Genomic DNA, 23,873 nt, shown 5'->3' on the forward strand with positions numbered 1-23,873 from the left:
ATGCCAGCCATCCTTTTCCAGGCTCTGTCATCTGTGAATCTTGTTACTGTTTACATATACCAAAGAATTCATTAGTATCTGTGTGACTATTTTGCTAAAATTATAATCTTTACTGATATAATTTATTATCTTTTAAAAATCTATTAGAGTGGTGTCATCTAAAAGACTCCTGAATGCGAATGTTCATGCTAAAGCTGGTAAAAATCTCTCCCAAATCAAAATCTTTGCGAAGGAAGTTACATGTGGTAAAACACCACAGTGAAGGCCATCCTCACTCTCTGATGTGCTGTTAATGTGGGAAAAGGCTCTGCAAATTATTAAAAATAATGCTAAGAAAATAAAAAGCAGCTTTAAAGCAAAAAGGCAACACAATAATTAGAGATTTATGTTCTCCTGGAACACATCCAACTTTACATTTATTGCTATGGGAAAATTTGTCTTGAGTTATGCAAGACCCTCAAAACAGCATCCGTTGCATAAAATATGACCACTACATATATGAGAATATTTCATTCCTCAGGTAGCTGAAGCCAGAAATGTGTTCTGATGTGTCCAGCATGATTTCTCCACTTGCTTATGGAACCCATTCCCCACTGGGCAAGGCCTCGCGGTCTCCTGGGGCCCCTCATCTCATATTGCAGGCAGTGATCACACGATCACATGATACTTATGCCATTACCAACAAGAGAGCTGGTTTTTAATTCATTTTGGTTTTTTTTTTAAATCCAAGCTGATAATACTGCTTGCGCTCTGGGCTTGAGTAAGGCTCTTGCCTTGTCTGCTATGCTTAATAGGTGTTTTACTCCTCAGTGCCTCAGTTTCCTGTCTGTAGAAAGAGATTTACCCTCTGCCTGACAGTCACTGCCTGAAGGGAGGTTGTATGAAGGACAAAGAGCCACTGAACCATGGCACCTTTCGGGAGTAGGGGAGCAGGGGCCTCAGCCGTGTCTCCAGCGGGGGAATGGTGTGCTGGTCCATCCACGCCCTGGCCTTGGTGGGTGGGGGCCGTCACAGGGTGGGACATAACCATCGCATTCTTTTCCTCTCTGCAAGACTATGGTAGTGCCACCTTGGCGGTGTAAAATGTAGGGCTGCATCTCAGGAGAGAGTGAGGTTAGCTGTGGGATCTCCGTAAAGTGGCCAGTCAAAACTGTGAGGGGATGAGCTCTGAGTATTAAAAGGTAAGGACCAAATGAAGTGGAGCTGTGGAAAACATTCCTACCTGAGGAATGAGAAGAGGAGGAGCTTCCAAAAAAAGGGCTGAAGACGATGATCAGAGAGGTGGTGTGAGAGGCGCCCATAGAGCACACGTGTTTTCCTCGCCTCTGCAAACTCCATCTTGTCCATTACCCTGAGTGGAGTGTCACTGAAGTCAGAGAAGAAGAATTGAGTTGAGCTATATGAAATTGCCATTTTTAGGTTAACAAGATGATCAACTACTGGCAATTTCATATGGTTTAGCCTAAAATTACCTACTAGGAAGGCTTGGAAGGTGGGAGTCTCTGCCCGCCTATGGTGGAAGGTGAGCATGGCAAGGGTGGTAGTGAGTGGAGTTGAGTGGAATAGGGAGAGCTCTGCCTGTCCCCTCTATGGGGGGTGCTGTGTGAGCAGGAAGGGGGTTCAGAAATGAATCCACACCCTCTAGTCCAACAAATGGTGACTGCATTGAAGAGGAAGCCTACTCATATTGATAAGAGGTCAGTAAAAACAAAAACCTCCCTACTGTGGAACCCAATAATGCAGCATTTCTATAGAAAACTAGTACATGGCAATCTCCAAGAGGCAGGAATAGGATACACTATTTCCTAAAAGTATTTGATCACAAAATACATTGTTTTCATGGAGCTTCTCTCAGGACTGGTGTTTTGCCAAATGTATTTTGGTTATTCAGACAGGAGTTGGGCTGAAATACCTACGCACAATCTATGGAACAAAAACTTAATAGTGTAAAGCAGATTTCTATTTTCAATACATATATAAAAATACTTTGGCGGAAAAGACTTTCCAATGAGCTGGGAAGTATTTTAGAAGCACAAAGTACACATAAATTATGTATATATTATTAATAATAAATACATTATTCATTAAAACAGGTTCCCTAAAGATATGGCTGAAGCAAGACTAGGTCAGCCTAGTTGAAGACATATACTTAAAAGTAATCTGACTACATTGCTTCAAATATATTCACACGTTTCAATCATTCAAACTAGTTCCACCATTTTATTCTATACTTAAACCTTTTTAATCTATCTATTTAATTCACTAATCCATTTGAAAACATGTGAAGGGTACTGTGCTTGGTATCATGAGGCTACCAAGATGAATAAGGCAGGGAATTTGCCTTCAAGGAGATTTCTGTGAGAGAGGTGCTAAACCAGGTAGATTAGAATGAATATTCTCCAAAGTAGAAAGTGATTAAATAGTATATGAAAGACACAATTAAGTGCTAGGGGCTTCTGAGGGAGGGAGGTTGCTTCCAGCTATGGATAAGAGAGGACTTTGGAAAGGAAATGCTATCTGTGAAGGCAGGGCAGTGGAGTTGCTGGTGAAGAAGGCATTGCAGATGGAGAGAACAGTGGGCGGAAAGAGCATCCTTTAGTGGGCATCATAGATTGTGTTTGGCCACTTAAGCACAATGTTTGTACAGTCGAGAAGACAAACTAAGGATTGAGACTTGATTCTGTAGGTGATACGGAGTGCCAAGTGGGAGATCAGAGGACTGATCAACCTGTGACAGTGGGAGTGTGGGAGGTAGAACTGACAACTGCAAATGCAAAGGACAGGAGGTCATAAGAGGCTTTAATAGAGAGTTCTGAGTTAAAAGAAAAAAATGTATACTGTGAAAATATGAAATATTTAGCTCAGCTCTGTCTGCCTTGATATTAACATATTTCACAACCCATACCTGAGAGTAATCAAGGAGATTCTGGCAATATGCACAGAGTGATTTGCCAAATACATGAGAATGGAAAGTGCCTTTGTGTTCATGCTACTTAAAGTAGCATAGAGACAAAATAAATGACTCTGGGGCCTTTCAGTGTGGACCCTGGGAGATGCTCACATTGCGTTATCATTAATGGTAAACGGCCCTGTAAAGATATGGCACATGAGTGGCATATGAGCAACAAAAAATAAAACAACACGGTGCGTGGGCTGTGGAAGCTACAGCCAGTATGACCCCTACGAGTGAACACCTGCCACGTTTTTTTTTTAATTTAATCTTCACATCAGTCCCAATGTATTATATTATCTCTATTTTATGGATTAAAAAAGAAAACACTTAGGTTCAGAATAGTCCAAAAACCTTTAAAGAAGCAACCTGGCAAGCCAGGGGCAAGGCCTCAATTTGAATCCAGGCCAATTTCACCCCAAAAGAAAGGCTGTGCAGAAGCCACACCTTCGCCTAATGAACACCAACTCCCTGCCTTCTCACCATCTTGAATCCCTTATCTGTAAAATCAGGGGTGAATTGGGGGGAAAAGGTAGGCAGGGACTAAGTCTGTCTACTTCACAGGTCCATTTTGAAGCTCAATGTGGAAGAACCTTTCAATTCTGAAGCAAGAACTTTATTAACGTGTATGTTTTGAGGGAGGTATGGGGTGCTGCGGGAGCTGGACAAAGTGGGGCCTCTTCTAAAAAGCAGCCAGGCAGTCCTCGGGAGGAATACACATTTAAGCGGGTGGTCCCAGAGGCGGCCGAGAAAGAAGCCGGGAGAGTGAAGAACAAACTAACTCACGCTCTGCAGCTTTGCCTATGGCCAAATCTGGGTCCCAACTTACTGAAACTGGAACCCCCTTTCCCCCTTCTGGTTGGCCCTGAGGCTTTGGGCCATAACTCGCCAGGTACAGTGAAGCCTGCAGAACCACCTCACGTTGCCCACCCAGTGTCTTCCCATCGCTGGCCTGGCCCCAGGCCTCTGGCCAGGTGCTGGAGCTGAGAGACAGCCCGAAGCCAAGGCCACCACCAGCAACACTGCCAAGGGATTTGGTCTGGGTCCATGAAGCTTGTCCTGCCACTGGGAGAGAAATGTATTCAAAATGTAGTCAAGAAGGCTTCCTTTCTCTGCTAGCAGAGGGGGCCTATGGCTCCCCACAGTCTGCATGATGAATCAGTACACAGACACCAGCTTCAAGGCCATAAGGGACTCTTATTATCATAGGCCAAACAGAGTCAGTGCTGCAGGATTTATTTTCTAGTTCATAAATCTCAGTTGATTAGAGCATGTCCTCACAGCATTGCAGAGCCCTCTCCACCAGGAGCTGTGCATGAAGCTACGGCCGTGGTTCCCAGGAGTCCAGGGCCAGCAGAGAAGGTGCCACTTACCTAGCAAGCAACACACTTTTGGTTTGAATTCCAAGCGTAAAGAAATACTGTGGGGAGGGAGAGGAGGTTCTACCTAAGTTATCCAGAAAATGGCCTCCTCTGCTTGGCTTGATGAGGGAAGAGTTGCCCTTTGGGGCTTTGTGCCACCCACCAATGAAAACTAGGAATTTTTCCTAGGCTCCGGACCACCAGCTGAGCTTTGATCAGGTGTGAATGGGTCCATGAACTTCCTGAAATTATTTGGGATGTGTCTGCATCATACGTATTGTGTATGTGCCAATGAGAATCCCTCTTGGGAACCTTATTAGTCCCCTGTTGGTCTCTACTGGGACCTTACGGGGCCCATAGCTTTCTTATATCTTGAGAGAATCATGATCCAAAAACAGTTACTAACTTGTGCTCCAGGAAGATAAACCTTCTCCATTCTTCCTTTCTGAGAAGCAGAACCCTATGGTCCCAAACAGCCATGAGCTGCTTTTGCCTGCCTGGAACATGAACTGCAGGCAGGTTCTATGGCATGACTCTCAAATTGCTGTTTAGCTTTTCAGAAATTGGCAGCATTTTCTCCCTGACGCTCGCAAGGACACGTCACCTCACCCTTCCTGGCCTTTGTTCCTCATAAAGCCAGCTTCTAAAAGAGTGGAAACAGACACTCAGTTCCCCCTGGGGTAGGGGCCTTCTGGGGACAGAGTGCAACCTAGAAGGAGGCTCAGGAAACTTTGCATTCTGAGGCCTGGGAATTGGAGGAGCCGCTGCCTAGCCCCGGGAAATGAATGTAACAGCTTGCATAGAGCTGAGTGTGCTACATAATCCTGTCTTAAAAGAAGGAATACCCCCTAGAGGTAAACAAGAACTATCAGAAGGCCTCAGAGCAGCCGCAGTTACCCTAGCCAGAAAAGACATGGCAGCCGCAGAATTGTAAAGAGCTAGTTGAGAGCAGCACAGGATGCGTACCGATGCAAAATATTTCCAGTACAAAAAAAAAAGGCCAATGTCAGAAGCCAGGGGGATTCAGGCAACAGAAGTGCCTCTCCTTCTGTCTCCCTCCTGAATAGGCGTCCCAGGGGTCCTTGGAAGCTGGCAGTGCTCACTGGAGAGGCATGGAGGGCTGAATGCCTCGCTCCAATTAAAGCCTAAGGACCCACCCCGCAGCGTCCCAGCTATGCTGCTGCTCCACTTGGGAGAGCAAACCCGGACAAGCGCCGCCATTCAGGAAAGCTTCAGGCCTACGTTGTTCTCATGGAGCTCGCGTGAATAGGAAACGCTGTGGTGTCCAGATCCACTCTCCTCAGCAGCTCGGTGCATCTTCGCTGCTGTCATCTGCTTCTTCAGAGGGAGAAGGGAGAGTGTGGAAAACCACGCTGCCCAACAGTCCCCGGTCTCTTTTTAACAGTGTGCTCTGCTCCCAGTTCTGTTTCTAAAGGGGTTAGGGGTCTAGCAGCAGAGGGCACCTCCCACCCTGGAGGCCGCTTTTTTCTTCCCCGAAGTCCACTATGAGCTCCAGCAGGTATCAGAAGGGACTGGAGCAGGCAAGTGGGGACTGAAGCAAATGGACAGCAGCTTCACGAGAGGATGCACATCCAATGTCTTCAGGTCGGCAGACCTTTCAAGAGAAGCAGGAAATCTGTGTTTATACGTGAAATGTTCCATTTACAATGGTTGGCTCAGGTTTTAAAAGAGTAGTTTTGTAGGAAAAACACAGGCAGGGGTCTCCTTTGTGCTCCCTCTGCCCTGCAGGGAGGTGGTCCTGCAGGCCCTGGTACAGTGAAGCCTGCAGAACCACCTCATGTGGTTCTGCACACCCCTGCACACCCCAGCTAGTTCCCCTACCTCCTTGCCCACACCAGCAATGCCCAGGAGCCTCACCCGGCACAGAGCAGCCAGCTCCAGAGAGCCTTGAGGCTGAAGAAGAGATTTGCTCTTTCTGCAATATGTAGAATTCACAGAGCCACAGATCCACAGATGTGAGCGATAATTTTGGCCCCTCCACAATCACCATTTCTGGTCAAGAACAAGTTCCCATATCCTTGTCAGCTGTAGAATCTGAAACAAGGCATGGTAAAATGACACCCACTTTTGCCTCATGTGGCCATGATGGAAGAATGACAGCCCTTAAGCCTTCCGAGCTCCTCTCAAAACAGTCATGACAGCTTCATCACTGCACGCTGAAATAATAGTTATTAGCCTTATTACAAAACCTCAGTATTCTCATGGCATCATACTCTAGCCGTATCTCTGTGAAGTACCAGAGACGTCCACTGTTTTCCTCATTTCATTGTATGGACTGAAACTGAGGAAGGAAAAGTTTGAAACCGCTCAGAGCCCCCACCTGCATTCAGGCTTAGGATTTGGATCTTGGGGGTCTCATCTTAGTATCACTTCACACTGCCTCCTCTATCCCTCTGCATACATTCTTTTTCTGTCCTGTGGCAAAATGAGACTTTCTCTTCTCCTCTTCCCCTTCTTTCCTTCTTCTATTCATCCCTTCACAGGAAGTTAGAGCGAATATTCAAAGCCTTCATTATCATAGTAGCCTTTTAAAGTTTTGCCCCTGAGAGGGAGTCAATATCCTTAAGGCTGTTTTGCTAGCAGATGACTTACTGTGAACAAGCGGAGCCCAAATCCTCTTACAACAACATACTCAGCATCTCTCTGGTGTGACACCTGGATACTCATGCCCCTCCGCAATTCTTGGGGCCCCACGAGTACTCATAATTGCTGAATGGACAAACTTGCTTTCTGGCAATGAACCAACCATTCCTATGTCCCCTTCTAAGTATTACAAAGACAATCAAAGAATTGCCCACTTTTATATGATTCTTTATGAAGCATTTGCAATGTGGAGCTGACCCAGATACAGTTAGGAAGACCCTTTTAATCTCCCTTTAAATATCTTGCTCTCTGATTTACTAGAGTGTTGTATATGTTTTGCCAGAAAAAAAAGGTAAAAAAATTCATCATTGATAGTTACCTTCTATATTCTTATGTATTCCAGCTTTGCTTTTGAGCACAGAAGTTCGAGGCCTTTCTTTCTCAACCAGTGAATTAGCTAGTCATGTTGGCAACTGATCATCTCTGCCTCAATCTCTAAAGGACATTTAGGAATATTAAAAATACTGTCCTTGCAAGTATTACTGCAAGATTTGAGGTTTATCATACAACATAGTGACTGTAGTTAATCCTGATGTATTGAACGCTTGAAAATAGCCAAGATAGTAGATTTGAGGTGTTCTCACTATAAAAAAAATGTTAAGTATGTGACATAATGCATATATTATTTAGTTCAATTTAGCTATTCTACAATGTATACATATTTTAAAACACCATATTGTATACCATAAATATATATAATTTTGTCAATTAAAAAATAAAATGCAAAAAATCTCTGGGTCCTTCTTCAATCAATGAAAAAATACATATGAATGAACAAATTATATAAAATAATATTTAGCCAAACTGCTAAAATATGTGATAGAGACAGCAAATTTTCCAGGAGCTCAAAGGGCAAAGGGAGAACAATGAGAGCTGGAAAAATCAGAGAAACTTCCTGGAAGAAGTGATATTTGGTCTAGAACTTGAGAAATGGGAACAACTGAATTGGAAACTTAGGGATAGGAATGACCTTACTTAATTGGCTGGGAAAAATGAAATTTCTGGTTGAGTTGAGATGGGAAAGCAAATGGAATCCAATAAACAACATAGAGAAAACATTGGGTGAAACTATGGGGAAATCGCAGGCTTTTACGTTCAGCCTCCTTTTGTTAGAGTTTTACGAAAATTCGTCTGGTAGTAGTACTTGGACTGGATGCCGAACACACAGGCCAGAAGGGATAGCTAATGCTGAGTGCTAGATTGGGCAACTACTATAGACTGAATGTTGTATCCCCCAAATTTCATGCTGAAAACCTAACCCCCAGTGTGATGGTATTAGGAGGTGGGATGTTTAGGAGGTGATTAGGTCATGAGGGTGGTGTCCTCATGAATGGGATTGCTGCCCTTGTAAAAGAAACCCCAGAGAGCCGCTTCATCCCTTTTACCAAGTGAGAAGACAGCTGCCCATGAACCAGGAAGTGGGCCTTCACCAGACGGTGATCTGCCAGCACCTTCTTCTTGGACTTCCCAGCCTCCAGAACTGTGAGAATGGGGGTGTGTGTGTGTGTGTGTGCGTGTATATGTTTAAATTTATATACTTAACATTTAAAATAAATAAATAAATATATATATTTCCTATTTATAAGCCACCTGGTGTATGGCTTAAAATATAAACCATAGACTAGTCTATGGTCTGTAATAGCAGACTGAGCAGACTAAGACAGCAACTGACATGTGTTAAAAATAAAGAGATCTTACAAATCTACAAGAAAATAACAAATACCCTCCTTGAAAAGGACAATATTAAGCATGTTGCAGGAAAAAAAAAATGAGAAAATATATAACTTCCTACACACACACACAAAGAAAGTTAAAAAATACAAGTTGGCAAGATTAAATAAAAAGATAAAAGCCAATGCTAATAGGCAAAGGGGCACCATCATACACTGCTGGTAAGAGTACAAATTGGTGTATGTTCTGTATTTGCTATCATGTGCAGACTTTTGACCCAGCAGGTAATTCTACCTTTCAGAACTTATACTAAAGAAAGAATTAAGTCTGTATAAAGAATTTGTGCAAGGATATTTATTATATCAAGCTTATCTTGGTCAAAAATTAAAATAACTTTTTAAATGTGGAGGCCGAGAACAATGGATAAGAAATACGTTTATTGATATAGAAAGTTGTCTGCCATATTATCAAGTCTTTTTAAAGGCATAGAGCATATCACAAAATAGTATGTGTTGTGTGATCCTATTTGCATATAAAAGCAAAATGAGTAAATACACACATAAATATATATACACATAACTAAACATACATTTCTCTCTCTACACACATATAAATGTATATATACACACACATATATATGTATATCTACTCATGTATATATATAACTGAACACACTCATGTGTCACTTAACAAGGGAGAAATGTTCTGAGAAATGCATTGTTAGGTGATTTTATTGTTGTGTTCATCATAGAGTATACACTTAACCCTTGAACACTGAAGGGGTTAAGGGCTCCAATCCCCCATGAAAATACACATATAAGTTTTGACTTCCCCAAAACCTTAGCTACTAATAGCCTGCTATTGACCAGAAGCCTTACCAATAACATAAACAATCAATTAACACATATGTTATAGGTTACATGTATTAGATACTGTATTCTTACAGCAAGGTAAACTAGAGAAAAGAAAATGTTATGAAGATAATCATAAGGAAGAGAAAATGCATTCACGATTCGTTAAGTGGAAGTGAATTATCATCTAGGTCTCCATCCTCATAGTCTTCACATGGATTGGGTTGAGGAGGAGGAGGAAGTGGGGATTGGTCTTGCTGCCTCAGGGATGGCAGAGATGGCAGAGATGGAAGAGGTGGAGGAAGTGGAAAGGGAGGCGGGAGAGATTTACTGAAATAAAATCCATGCTTGTGAGTGGACACGAGCAGTTCAAACCCAAGTTGTTCAAAGGTCATCTATACTGACACAAACCTAGATGTACAGCCTACTACATACCTAGGTTACATGGTATAGCCCATTGCTCCCAGGCAACAAACCTACACAGCATGTTACCACACTGAATACTGAAGGCAATTGTAACACAACGGTATGTATTTGTGTATTTACACATATCTAAACATAGAAAAGGTACAGTAAAAATACAGTATTATAATACTATGGGATCACAACTGTTTATGCCATCTGTCACTGACCAAAACATAATTATGTAGCACATGACTGTACACAGATGTCTACACACCCGATATTAACATTCCATATATCTAAGTAGTATGATTATGAGTAATTTCTATTTCTTTCACGCTTATTTTACTTGCTTATTTGAAAACTTCTTTCTTCAATAAGCATTTTAGAAATTTAAAACAGAAAAAGCGGCCGGGCACGGTGGCTCACGCCTTAATCCCAGCACTTTAGGAGGCTGAGGTGGGTGGATCACGAGGTCAGGAGATCGAGACCATCCTGGCTAACAAAGTGAAACCCCGTCTCTACTAAAAATACAAAAATTAGCCGGGTGTGGTGGCGGCGCCTGTAGTCCCAGCTACTCGGGAGGCTGAGGCAGGAGAATGGTGTGAACCTGGGAGGCAGAGCTTGCAGTGAACCGAGATCGTGCCACTGCACTCCAGCCTGGACAACACAGTGAGACTCCATCTCAAAACAAAAACAAAACAGAAAAAGCTCTGAATCTTCTGCTAGGAACTCAAGGTAGTAAGGTAAGCAGGTTTGATGGTAATTCAGATATGAAATGATGATGCTAAAGGACAAGGCAATTCTGAAAGAAGCACCCCAGTGTTTACAGTCTAGAACCCAGGGTTAGTGTGGCCTAGCAGAAAAAAGATAATTTGCTTCCTAAGACAAGTTGCATTTCCCAGTGTGTGGTCCAAAGAGCAACACATAGGGAGGGAAAGAGGAGAGAAATCAGAACTTTTAAGTGACAAACCTGAGGCCCAGCAGAAAGATAGTGACAACAGGGCATAAAATCCAGCACCAAAAGCATTCATAAAAACTGCCATTTTCCACGCAACCGCTGGATATCTAAACCCTCCACATGGATATACAGAGTATCTGTGGATATCCATGTGGATATCTCTCCGTATTTTTTAAAAGTTGGGAAACAAATTCACGTTACTGAAGAGATATATTTGTTCTAGAATCTCCCTCAATGGAACAGAAAGATTTCAATTTAGCTCAACAATTCAGCCCAACATGTTTGTTGAGTGTCCTCTATGGAGTTCTAAAAAGCAAAGTTCCGACCCCCTGCTAGAAATGGCAATGTCGACAATGACAGTATCTTACTGTTATGAAACATTTCTTATATCATTCACTTTTTACAGCAGCATTCTCATGTATAGTCATCCCTCAGTATCCATGACGAACCGATTTCAAAACTGCCTGAGGATACCAAAATCCATGCATGCTTAAGTCCTTTATATGAAATGGTATAGTATTTGCATGTAAACCACACACATCCTCCCATGTACTTTAAATCATCTCTAAATTACCTCTAATACTTAATACAATATAAACAATTGTTATACTGTATTGTTCAGGGAATAATAACAAGGAAAAAAAAGTCTTATATGTTCACTACAGATGCAACCACCCCTTTTTAATAAATATTTTCATCTCACAATTGGAACCCACATGTACTGGGTGGAGGGAGACCAACTGTAGTTACAGTGAACCATTATTATACCCATTCTACAGATGAGGAAATTGAAGTCTGGGCAACAATCAGGACTTGACTTAAATGTGCTGACTCTCTTCTCTCTAGGTGACTTATTGAAGTATTTTTAAAATAAAACTCATTTCAAAGGCAGGATTTATTCCAAATATTCATTGCAATGTTTGATATTTAAGCAAAGGAAAGGGTGCAATCATGCAAATCTTATTTATCGTGCCTCATTACACAATCAAATTAAAGTTGGTGATACATTGAAGTGTGAGCCTCAGTGTTTTGTTTTGCTTTGTTTTGTTTTGTTTTGTTTTGTTTTGTTTTGTTTTGTTAATCCCACAATGGAGTTTCTGGTCTACTAATCAACCTTCAGCCTGGCCTTTCCGCCTCTGGAGCGCGCCCTCAGGAAAAAGGAAACACTCTTTGTTGGAGGAAGCCAACGGGGCCAGCTGACTTTGAATGACACGGAATCTGAGCAGGCCCAGGATCTCTGCCCTTGTACCTGCCACTACCCGAATCCCAGTCCCTCCCTAAGGAGAACCTGTGTGTGCTCTTGGGAGGAAGAGCGGACACGAGCACGTTCCTCCCTCGTTTCCGTTCTCTCGGAAGGGCTGGCACTTGCTTCCTCACCGCTCCTTTGCAGCCTCTTCCTCCTGCTTTGAAACACCCTGATGATTTTAAAATGCAGGCTACAGTCTTCCAAACTAACCCACACCAGGAGAGCCCTCATAACAGTGCAGGATGTGTTCTCAGCTTCCCTTGGTGCTGAAAAATCAACATGGGGGGACAAAAGACTCTGTTAGAGAGCAGAGGTCCCCTTGTGGGGTGTGGTCGGGATGCACAGCTGTGAACAGAAGGTGGATTCCAAGCGGGGGAGGGGCTTTGAGTGGTTTGAAGGAGAACATTAATAGAGCTGGGGGTTTTGCTTGTTTGTTTTGTTTGGGAGTTCCTCAGATGTCTGTTTTATTTGTTCATTTTATTTTAGAAAAAGTGAATTTATATGTCTTTAGATTTAATTTTTTGAATAGGTAATGCACTTGCATAGTTGAAAAACCAAAACCATATAAAAATGAATACATAGAGAAATCTTGCTCACATGTATGCCTTCAGCTCCTTATTCTCTCCCCTCCTTTTTATTAATTTCTTATGTATTCTTCCATTTTGTTATATAATATACTTATTTTCTCCTTTTCTTATTGAACAGCCATTCTCAATGGGGGTAATATCACCCCCAAGATGGTGATAATTGGTTTCTGGGAGTGAAAAATTCTTACTCTTTTTATGTATAAATCACAGATACACATAACACATATACTACATAAACAAATATGCATGGTATTAAAATTTCATGGGAGGGTGGGGATTAGGAAAAATGTTTTAAAATGGCTTCTTAGGGAAGTGATAATGATTTCTTAAAAGGTTGAGAAACACTGTCATAAAAAGTAGCACACAATATACGCTGTCCTGCACCTTGCTTTTTTCACTTTGCAAGATATCCTAGAGATATTTCCATATCAATTCATCCAGAGTTACCTCATGATTTTTATAGCAGCATAGTATTCCATTGTGTAGATGTACCTTACTTAAACAGTTCCTTATTAACGGGCACTCAGTTTGATTCTAATCTTTGATTTATAATATCACAGTGAATAGTCTTTTACATACTGAATACACGTACAGGTATATCTGTAAATAGATTCCCAGAAATGGGTTTGCTAGGTCTGGGGTAAATTCCTCTAAAATGCAGACAGACATGGCCAGAAGCCCCTCTATTTTGCACTCCCAACTTTGTCTATCATCCAATAAATAAGAAACAGTTTAGCTACCTTTTACATGGCATTGTCTGGTTCCTCCTGAGGGTCATGTTAGTTGATGGGCTAGGGATAAGGTGGTCATGGGGGTTCTGGGATCTTCTATGGGGTGTGCTGTGACCAGGATTTCTGCAGCCCTAAAGAAATGCTGGTGGGCCTTGGCTAGGCAGAGAGCGGGCCCTTTGTGACACTATCTCAGGCAAGGAAGTGGACCCCGGATCATGGACGAGGAGCTCTAGGTCATCAGAGAGAGTATTACTTGGGATGACCTCAGGCCATGATATGGGACTTGGCACCCCTCCCCCATAACATAGAGCCTCCAACTTGTGAGCTCCCAACACAATGCAACCTTGATTTCCAATGGGGGGGCAGTGGGGCAAAGGGCCTGGCCAGGGAGGTAATTACCACACGGAATATTCAGGCTGCCACACAGCTCAGTTGCTGACACAATTCCCTTCCCACTGTCTTGTGTCTACCACAGCTGAGCAGGAAGAGAAGTCAGGTTGGCATCAGCCACACCTGGCCCTGAAACCTCGAGGGACACCACCTTCTTGGATTGTGTGCACAGGCAACACCACAGCAGAAGCAGCCCCCTCGGTGCAGCCCCACTTTCCCTGTGATCTGGGTGGCAATTAATTGCTAGCTTGAGAGACATTTGTGCTTAAGACCGCAACTGAGTCTGCCAAGATATTATTTGGTCCTGAAGTTATTTAAAACAATGTAATCATATTTGTTTTCAACAGAAATATGCTGGATTCAGAAGTTTGAAAGAGGACTAAACTAAGCCTCCGGGCTGGCTCGCTGCTGCTTCGGGCTCTGTTTGGATCCCCTCACAGAGACAGTCATCTCAGCACGAAGGGTACACATTTGCCTTTCCCTGGTGCTTATTAACGGAAGTCAAATAAATCATAAAATAGAGAAATTTTATGCTGCATTACAATCACGTCTAGGCTATTGCTGGGCAGGATTCGGACTCATAATTTATTCAAGACTCACCTTCCTTCCCTGTTTTCCAGTCAACTTCCTGAGTCCACGCTCTTTCCTGCATAGTTCTGTAAGCAACCCCAGACCCAAACCCTGCTCAAAGAATGCTTTTTAGTTGAGTGAATGAATTTAAATAAATAAACAAACACCTGCCATAAACATGACTTCAGAGATGAAGTGGGCACGGTTCCTTCTCTCACCTCCACAGCTTCTTGGAGTGCAATAAAGCTTTGTGCCCTCAAGAAACATGATAGAGGTGTCAAACTACGTAAATTGTGAATCATAAGTCACAGTTTCATTTGCTCTGCCACGGCGTAAAAATTGCAAATTTTTCATCAAGAAAGAAAAGAACTGTGAGTCCCCCTGTATAACTCAGCTCCATGACACCTCCATCACCCACATCCACCCGGAGCCGCACTCTGCCCCACGGACTGGCCTGCCTGGGCCAGCACTTACACAGCCTGTCTTCTCTGGGAGCATGCCTTCTTCCCCCTCCTTCAGTTGATCAGTATTTCAGACAGGTTCCATTGTTCTTGTGTTCATGGTAGCAATGGTAGAAAAATATATCAAAATTGAAATTTCTTCTTTTTCTTCCTGGTAATTTTCTCTGTGGTTATTCCTCTCCAAAACGCCAACAACAGCATTCTCCCTTTCTCTCTCTCCCTCCGCACCCTACCCCTTTCCCTTCTTTTTCCTATGAAGACATTTTTCTCCCATCCGCCCTAGAATTCCAGAGAGGTGGGACAGAAACCTCAAAGGTCCCAGGCTTAAGAGAAACAACTAGGTCTTTTTACCAAATGATCTTCAGTACTTGTGTAGGGACACCCCCAAAATGTGAGGGGTCACACTATGGCTACGATGAAATTCCATGCCTTCTCCAAGGCCCTTACTAGATCTGAGGTGCTCCCATATCTTGAACTTCTACTTCCAGACTCCACCTCTGTCCTAACTGGCCAATCTCGACACAGTGAGCCAGGCAATGTTGCCAGATGCCAACACTACTAGATAGGCTAAGCCCAGCAGTGATTTATTTATTACTGGGCTATAGCTACAAGGTTTGGTTTGGGCTATGGACTTAGTGGGCCAGGACTGGCTTTATGCCACCTCCACATAATGCCAGCAAGAGGGTCTCAGTATTACCTTTGGGCAGTGATAGCATGAGATGACATTCTGAGATGGAAAGTGCAGGACAGCTTTCCTGGTGGCCTTAGACCCACCCAGTTCTCCCTCTTTCTTGCTTGTGGTTCTCAAGAATAACTAGAGGCCGGGCGAGGTGGCTCGGCACCTGTAATCCCAGCACTTTGGGAGGCCGAGGCAAGCAGATCACCTGAGGTCGGGAGTTCGAGACCAGCCTGACCAGCAAGGAGAAACCCCATCTCTACTAAAAATACAAAAAATTAGCCGGGCATGGTGACAGGCCCCTGTAATCCCGGCTACTCAGGAGGCTGAGGCAGGAGAATTGGTTAAACTCGGGAGGCGGAGGCTGCAGTGAGCTGAGATCTCACCATTGCACTCCAGCCTGGGCAAGAGGAGCAAAACTCCTCTCAAAAAAAATAATAAAAATAAGAAGAACTACAGATGGTGCTGGGAGTGGGAGTGCAACATCCTGAGCTACAGGGGAACTGGCCTGAACACCCTGGGCTCTGTTCCAGCACCCCCAAAAAACAGGATGACCTTCAGTGTTTTCACAATGGTACAAAACCCAGTGTGGGCTGCTGTCCCAAGTCCCTCAGCTGCAATGTAAGTGGAGACTCCATTCCTCCCAGGCAGGATCCCTGGAGCATTTCTGAGCCTTGGGGGACCGACTGGCAGTAAATCTTAGGCCTCTGTTGTGTCTTGCTGCCCATCTGTAAGTAATAAATCCACTTCATGCAACTTGTTGGGGGCGGGGTGTTTTGACCTACTGAATACAGACAAGTTGGTAAGCAGTGCACAGTGAACCTGCTTCACAGGATGATCACCTGATGTATTATATTTAAGACAATGTGGTCATAGTGTCATCTGAAATTTAAATCGGTTTTAGCAAGTTCCCTGTACCTCAAAACTAATGGAGGAAAATTGAATCAACTTGTAAAATACAGAAATCTTATTTATTCTTTGGCTATCTACTTATTTATTTTATAAACATGTATGAATATGCAAGGTGCTCTCTGGTAGAGCACAAAGATAGACAAGATGAGCCCCTACCATCTAGAAATTTAAAGAAGATATAATAATAATACTTAATATAGTAATAACCACAACTAACATTGCTGAGCACTGCCAGTCTCTGTTCTGCATACTCAGCTTGGTTTTACTCATTTGATTTGCACAATAGTCCCATGTGGTAGTTACTGTTATTATTCTCATCTTTCAGATAGAAAGAAAGTGATGCACAATAAATGCCTAGGCCAGGGTGTGTACCCAGAAAGCTGCCTCCAGAATCCATATACTTGACCACTATACTCTGAAACTAGATGTATTAGTCAGTTTTCACACTGCTGATAAAGACATAACTCGAGACTGGGTAATTTATTTAAAAAAAAGAAAAGGTTTAATGGGTTCACAGTTCCACGTGGCTGGGGAGGCCTCACAGTCATGTCAGAAGGTGAAAGGCACGTCTTACATGGCAGCAGGCAAGAGACAATGAGAGCCAAGCAGAAGAGGAAACTCCTTGTAAAACCATCACATCTTGTGAGACTTACTCACTACCCTGAGAACAGTGTAAGGGATCTGTCCCCATGACTCAATTATCTCCCATCGGGTCCCTCACTCCAGTACATGAGAGAATTGTGGGAGCTACAATTCAAGATGAGATTTGGGTGGGAACACAGCCTAACCATATCACTAGACAACCATTAATTGATGCAGAAATGAATGAGATCTCTAAAACAGGCGAAAATAAATTGCTATAGGAGTCTAGAGGAGAAGGTGATGCTCTGGGGTGGGGGATGGAGGCGGGGGGGGTGTCAGGCAAGGCTTCAGGGAGAACGTGGTATTTGTGCTCAACCTTAAGAATGAGTAAGTTTGGGAAACTGGAACTGTCAGATGAGCTTTCCAGGTAGAGATGATGTGGTCTTAGAAGTAACAAAGAAGCACACCACTTACAAGAACAGTAAAATGTCCAGCAAAAAGAGTTTTAGGGGAACTGTGAGCTAGGATTGAACATGTTTGGAGAGAGGGGATAATGTATTTATGTTGTAAAATAAATCTTTCAAGCATGATAGGACTCATTTAGGTCTGACTCCCCCACAGAGAAGCACACACATGGCAGGTAGTAAGAACATCTGCTTGGGGTGCTAGAACAAATGAGGGGGGTTGGGGGCACCTAGCAGTGGAGAATTAATCCCAGGTACTCACCTTTTTGCTGTGGCTTCAAAACCTTCCCAGGAAAACATAACTTTTTATTATCATAGTTAGAATAGACCCAAGCCCATGCCTCAGGCTGGCTCAGTTCCCTTTTTAAGGTGAGGTGTCATGAAATTGCACAGACAAATGACTTGGTCTTAGCAGATGGCTGGCTGTTCAAGCTGACAAGTCTATGGCCATGTCTCTAGCTGTGAGTCGCAGTGAACGCATTCCCCGCTGGAGATGGCTAGCAGCTTTATCTCCTTAAGTTTAATGGCTTGTTTCTCTGCTGAAAACACCATTCTTACAACAATGTGGCCTCTGATGCTCAATTCAGGGCCGTCTCAGCCCCAGCATTGCAGGCAGGGTGATCTCGCTTTTCCTGGCACCTCACAAGCCCGGACAATGTAGTTCGAGCAGCGATGCAACTCCAGGACCTGCCTGAGCCTAGCCTGCAGCTCTGGCCTGGCCAACAGTGGTAAGATACACACATGTGTTACAGTTTCAGTGGTCCTGAAATGGAGGAGGCCTGGTCAGAAAGCGCAGTGCGGGAAGGAGCGGGATAAACGAGGACGATCATCAGTCTCCTGGTTTACATGGATTCTTAGTTGTTCATTTGATTAAATATCAAACTTAGGTGAACAGATGGTAATAAGATAACATCAAATGCTTCCACTTCCTCCGGCTCTCCTTCCTAGTCCTCAAGAGAGTTCCAAGGATTTTTTGTTTTGTTTTGCTCTTGTTTTTTAACAAAGGAAACTAGACAAAGCAGAGCATAGAAATCTTTGGCACACTATGTGTAAGGGAGAAGGGAGGTATATTGTCTTTGCAGAAGGGTAGCTGGCATTCTTCTGTTCTGCTTGGATCCATGACTAAGGAAAGGAATCACTAGCAAAGAGCAACAGGGTTTCAGTTTCTGGGCACGAGACCATATGAGGCAAATTAATTGGCTTTCTGCTCTCGCCGCAATCTATTGCCGGGCAGGGCATGACGACATGAAGGAGGCAGCATGTGCTGAGATGTGCATCTCATAATAAATTCTCCATCCTTGCTGAGAAAAATAAAGCGTTTTCTTACACATTCGTTTGTCAGACATCTTGGGCATACTGAGGTGAGAGAGGAAAAAAAATAACAGAACTCAAAATAGCACAGCATTGCGTGGGAAGGATGATAAAATTATGGCACTTTGAATGGTGACAGACACTGAGGTTTCATTTTATTGCTCTATAAAAGTGTGCTTTGGGAGGTATGCTGTTTCTGTTCCTCTTTCTCCACGTCCCATGTTTTCCTCACATGAATATGTACATTGTCGAATATTTTACTTCAATTTTGGATGTTTTTACCTCATCTCATCCCGCTTTAGATCCATGCAGCCTTGTTGCTCAGTGATGGCTGGGAGCCTTTACTCCTGCACAGCATGGAAACGTCCTCCAGCACCGCCTCTCAGAGGGTCACTCCTAAGGAAATGTTTGCCGCCCCTCACTGTCTCCTGGGCCACATCGTTCAAAGACCAGGGGGGCTGCTGTCCCTTAAAAAGGCAAATGCATCCCCAAATCTGGGAAATGAGATTCCCTGGTATTTCTTCCCATCACCAGTTCACAGGAGACAGGCAACAAATATCTGCTGAACTGAAAAGAAACTGCTGTGTACATCGCTCACCTCCAGTCATGGCAATCTGAAGCCGCTTTTGCATCTTTGCCATCCCAGTTTTGTTGAACAGGTTGTTTCTCCAGTTGTAGGTCATGTGCAGAAATCCTGCCTCATTGACATCAACCCCAATCCTAACCTGAACAGCCCAGGAATAACAGGGAGAGGTTGGTGCCTCAGTCGCTAATCCCTGAAATGGGGGACTTAAGGGTTCCCACGGCACTCATTCACATGTAAGCTCTCTTAGACAAGGCATGACACTGGAGTCTGCATAGAACGAGGACTCCACCAGTGTTAACTACTATACTAATTGGATCTAACTCCTGAAGTGAGGGATTTAAGGATTCCCATTGCACTCATTTGCATGTAAGCTCTCTTAGACAAGGCATGACATTGGAGTCTGCACATAACAAGGATTTCACCAATGTTACCTGCTATACTAATTGAATCAGGCAAGGTTTCATCAGAGGAGCATAAGCACTGTGGATGAAGTGTGGATAAAGACTCTTGGCCAGGCGCGGTGGCTCACGCCTGTAATCCCAACACTTTGGGAGGCCAAGGCAGGTGGATCACAAGGCCAGGAGTTCGAGACCAGCCTGGTCAACATTGTGAAACCCCATCTCTACTAAAAATACAAAAATTAGCTGGGTGTGGTGGCACGTGCCTATAATCCCAGCTACTCAGGAGGCTGAGGCAGGAGAATTGCTTGAACCTGGGAGACAGGTTGCAGTGAGCCAAGATCACGCCATTGCACTCCAGCTCTGGGCGACAGAGCAAGACTACATCTAGAAAAAAAAAAAAAAAAAAAGAAGAATAAAGACTTAGTACTTGCAGGAGTCAGACCTTCTGCAATGGTAGTGGCAGACCATGCTGGTGATGCAGTCTATGCAAGCTGTTGCTTTTGCAGCTGGTATCTGAGAGTCTGCAGTCACTATGGGTCAGCCAGTTAGTCAGTTGAGAAAGGAGTGGGATATGGGTGAGAACAAGGACAAACTGGAATTTGCAAGGACGAGCTAGGATTCCCATGACAGCGGGAACCCAGGTGGACAAGGTGAAACCCATTTCTGCCTCTTACCACCTCAGTGCTATGGGTGACCTACAGGAGAAGCTAGTGCCCATTGCCACATAATGGCATAATCACCTGGCACAGGACTCAGAGAAGCTGAAAAAGGAGACCTGGTCAGAGCTGGCAGACCTGCAGAAGCAGGTGCTGGCCTACAACACCTACCGATCAGCACCCACATATGCTTGGTGCCCTGCACCCACATTCAGAGCTTAAGAACCATGGTTCTTGCTTCACCTCCACCTTGCAAAATTTTATTCAAAATGTCTCATGTAGCCAGGGCTCATCAGGAACCATGCAAAGCAGGGAAATCAGGGGACTGTAGCTTTAGTTTAGCTAGGTTCATACAGTACAAACCACCATGATACTTGTTGACTGTGACCTTCCAGCTCTATGTCCCTCATCCTCATTTGCTGAAGAAATACTGACCTAAATATGATGCATTCATCAACACCCACTATGAGACTGTAAGGCCCCCGGAAGCAAGGAATTATGTGTGTTTTGCTCGCTGCTGTATCCCTATGCCTAGAAGATTCTGAGTAAATTTTGGTTGAATAAGTCAATGCCAGAGATAATCAGAGGAAACTCTGACCTGTGCTCAAGTCTTCAGCCCATTCTGTCTGTTTTTACATCATCTCTGAATTAGCAAGCATTAACTGAGCATCTATTTTGAGCCAAACACTGGGCTGGATACTGAGAAGAATGCAAAGAGGCAGTGAAAGTCACTCATGCTCTGAAATTATAGTCAACTGGCTTAAGAAGGGACATCTAAATTCATCCGAAGCTAATAAACACCACAGTGTTACATTTTGGTAAGTGGCAGGGAGTGCTAATAAATACTATAGGAATTCCGAAGAAGGAGAGATCCTTACAGGTGGCTTCAGGGAGCGCTTCCCAAAGGAGGTGAGAGTTCAGCCAATGCCAGAACATAGAAAGAAGAGAGATAAAGAGGAAGACACTGGCGAAGAAGCAGAAGTCAGAGTTCAAAAGGCACATTGGGGGCAACAGGAAGGCCCTAACTCATCTGTTTTTGAGGCTTTGCACAGAGGATGAGAGGACAAAGTTGGAGTTCACAGAAAGGATGCCCAAAGACCGCCTGAGCTCCCCCAGCATTGTGAATGGAAAATGAGCTCCTGTTGATTTTCAATAATGATTCAAAATAGCGGACACTCACTGATCATTTACGGCGTGCTACTGCATCCATCACGGAATCCCAAACTCACCTCTAGAGAGTTATTATTACCCCCATTCATGGATGAGGCATCTGAGGCTTAGAAAGATGAAATGCCTTGCCTAAGGTCACCCAGCTCGTAAGTGGCCAGATTGGGATTTGAATTCGTAACAGCCGGAATTCATGCCGGTGCCTGCAGCTCCATCCCTTAGCTCTCCACTGCACAGAGATGAGTCTACTGTCAATGACCTGTTCCTCCCTAACTGCTTGAGGTCTGCCCACTCAGGCCTGCAGTGCAAAATCCTAGTGAGGGAGATGTCGCTGCAAATGAGAAGCCACCAATCAAATGTTAAACCCGCGAGGCTTTCTGTCATTTAATTTCAGTTTGGGGTAGCAAAGAAAATATCCTAGAATTTAAACCAGCTAAACAACAAGAGAATTTTGTTGCCTAAGAAGGTGCTTTCTCTATGCAGGAGGGTGGATTGGGGAAGAGAGCCTGTAGTATTTATTTGGAATAAGCACTTGGTCCCTTTTTGCTTTTTGTTTAACAGAGATTTCCCTTGTAGATTGCAAGTTTCTTTTGTGAGAAATAGGTTCCGTTTATAAGGTTGAAATGCACTCATCAATGCAGGTAATGACATGTGCATGCACACTGAAATCATCACCTCAGGGTCCGGCCTGTGACTGCCCTCCTGACAGATCAGAGCCTCCTCCCACCCCGTGCTGGCAAGCCCACCCCCACTTCTGAGAGCTGCTTCAGCAAGGAGAGGCCCGGCTGAGGCGATGAAGTCAGAATGGGAAAGGAGCTCAAGCTAGTAAATGTGTCAATTTATTTGGACTCCCTGCAATTTAGAAGCTGATTTCAAAGAAAAATTGCTTCAGGCTTCGGTCTCCTTCTGTCGTTGCCAACTGTAGCCCATTTTACAGCTGACTGACCACCGTCTAAAAAGGGTCCCTGGTAGTCACGGCAGGCCTTGATTGCTCCCGCTTGCTGCCCCCGAGCAGAAGTCACAAGCATAATTACAGCTAATGGAGGCAGGTTGGGGCAGGCCATCCCCCCACGTCACCACCACCTGCTTCCCCAAGGACCAGGCCGTGGCCTGCACACACAGCTGTTTGTTGTGAATCCCAAGTCAACAGCTGACATGACTCATTAGAACCTCACACTCCTCTGCTGCAATCTCGTCACACCTCACACTCAGCCCGGTCCACAGGCTTCCTGCTCCGTTTCCCCTCGCCCACCCTAGCCTGACACCACCTCTGAGGTTCATTATCCTGCCTCAAGGCCTCCACCCAGAAGGAAAATAAACAGTCTGATTTTGCCAGGAGTCACTGGATAGGGGAGAGAGGGGCAAGAAGTCCACCCCACACACGCATAAATCACAGCACAGGCCTTTTCTTTAGCAGCCTAAATCTGAGTATGTCTCATTGAAAATCCATCACTCACCCATTGCCTGCCTGAGACTGCGGATAAGGGGTTATCAGACCGCTCTGTGGCAATAAGGAACCCATTAATCTCAACCTAGTTTCCAGGAAGATTCTTTTTTTTTTTTTTCTGGTTCAGAAAGGGCAGTTATTTAAAAAGGGTTGTTTGGAGGACAAACCATTAATACGTTTTCCCCTCAAAAAACCCTTTAAGAACCTATTAACAGAGCCTCAGTTGTTCAGAGAGGCGATTCCTCCTCATGGCCTATCTCAGGGCAATTGGGGGATGTTATTCCGTCCGCTGAAAGAGAGCCTGTTCTGAGGGACCAGGCGATCTGCAGGAAGCTCCAGGAGGGTGTCCCAGCCAGAGGGTTATTCTAGGCCGGGGTGAAATGCGGAAGGCCAGAAGCTCATGGAAGTGGACACCTGCAGGTGGGGCCCAGAGGACGAAGGGTGGTTGACTAGATGCCCTTTATCCTCCACTGTTCTCCAGCCCTGGGCTCCTTGCCTGCACTTTCTCTTTTTGTGAAGACAGCAGTCTAGACGAATGGAGATAACCTTTCCAGACCAATCCCCGCAACCTTTCGCCAGGACATTTGCATGCAATTCTTGTGAAAGGTCACCCAGAAAACTACGTGGTCAAACAGCACCCTTCCAAACAACAAATGTGACAATTAAAACAAAGCACCCTTCTCATCTGATGGTGCGGAAGCAGCTGGCTTTCAGGACAGCTTGGCTGGCCCAGGCTTGTGGCATTTGTTACCTGAGGGAAACAATAGCAGCTCTGTGGGCATTTCTGTCTGAAAGGGCAGGAGCTGCACGCCTGCTCCTCAGGTTC

The 23,873-nt window shown here is 44.2% G+C and overlaps 1 long non-coding RNA gene across 2 annotated transcripts in view; it reads right to left on the reverse strand.

Annotated features, from left to right (window-relative positions):
• LOC111530310 overlaps positions 1-23,873 on the reverse strand; it is a 115,914-nt gene that overhangs the window by 11,845 nt on the left and 80,196 nt on the right. Inside the window, exon 3 of one of the 2 annotated variants that reach the window (XR_002727765.1) lies at positions 1,223-1,366. The exons of the other annotated variant lie outside the window; for it this stretch is intronic. This is a non-coding gene — a long non-coding RNA (uncharacterized LOC111530310). The remainder of the gene's footprint in view (positions 1-1,222; positions 1,367-23,873) is intronic. 2 annotated transcript variants of the gene reach the window in all.

The sequence above is a fragment of the Piliocolobus tephrosceles genome, chromosome 4 (genome assembly GCF_002776525.5).
Source record: "Piliocolobus tephrosceles isolate RC106 chromosome 4, ASM277652v3, whole genome shotgun sequence".
In the NCBI taxonomy this organism is placed as follows: domain Eukaryota; kingdom Metazoa; phylum Chordata; class Mammalia; order Primates; family Cercopithecidae; genus Piliocolobus; species Piliocolobus tephrosceles.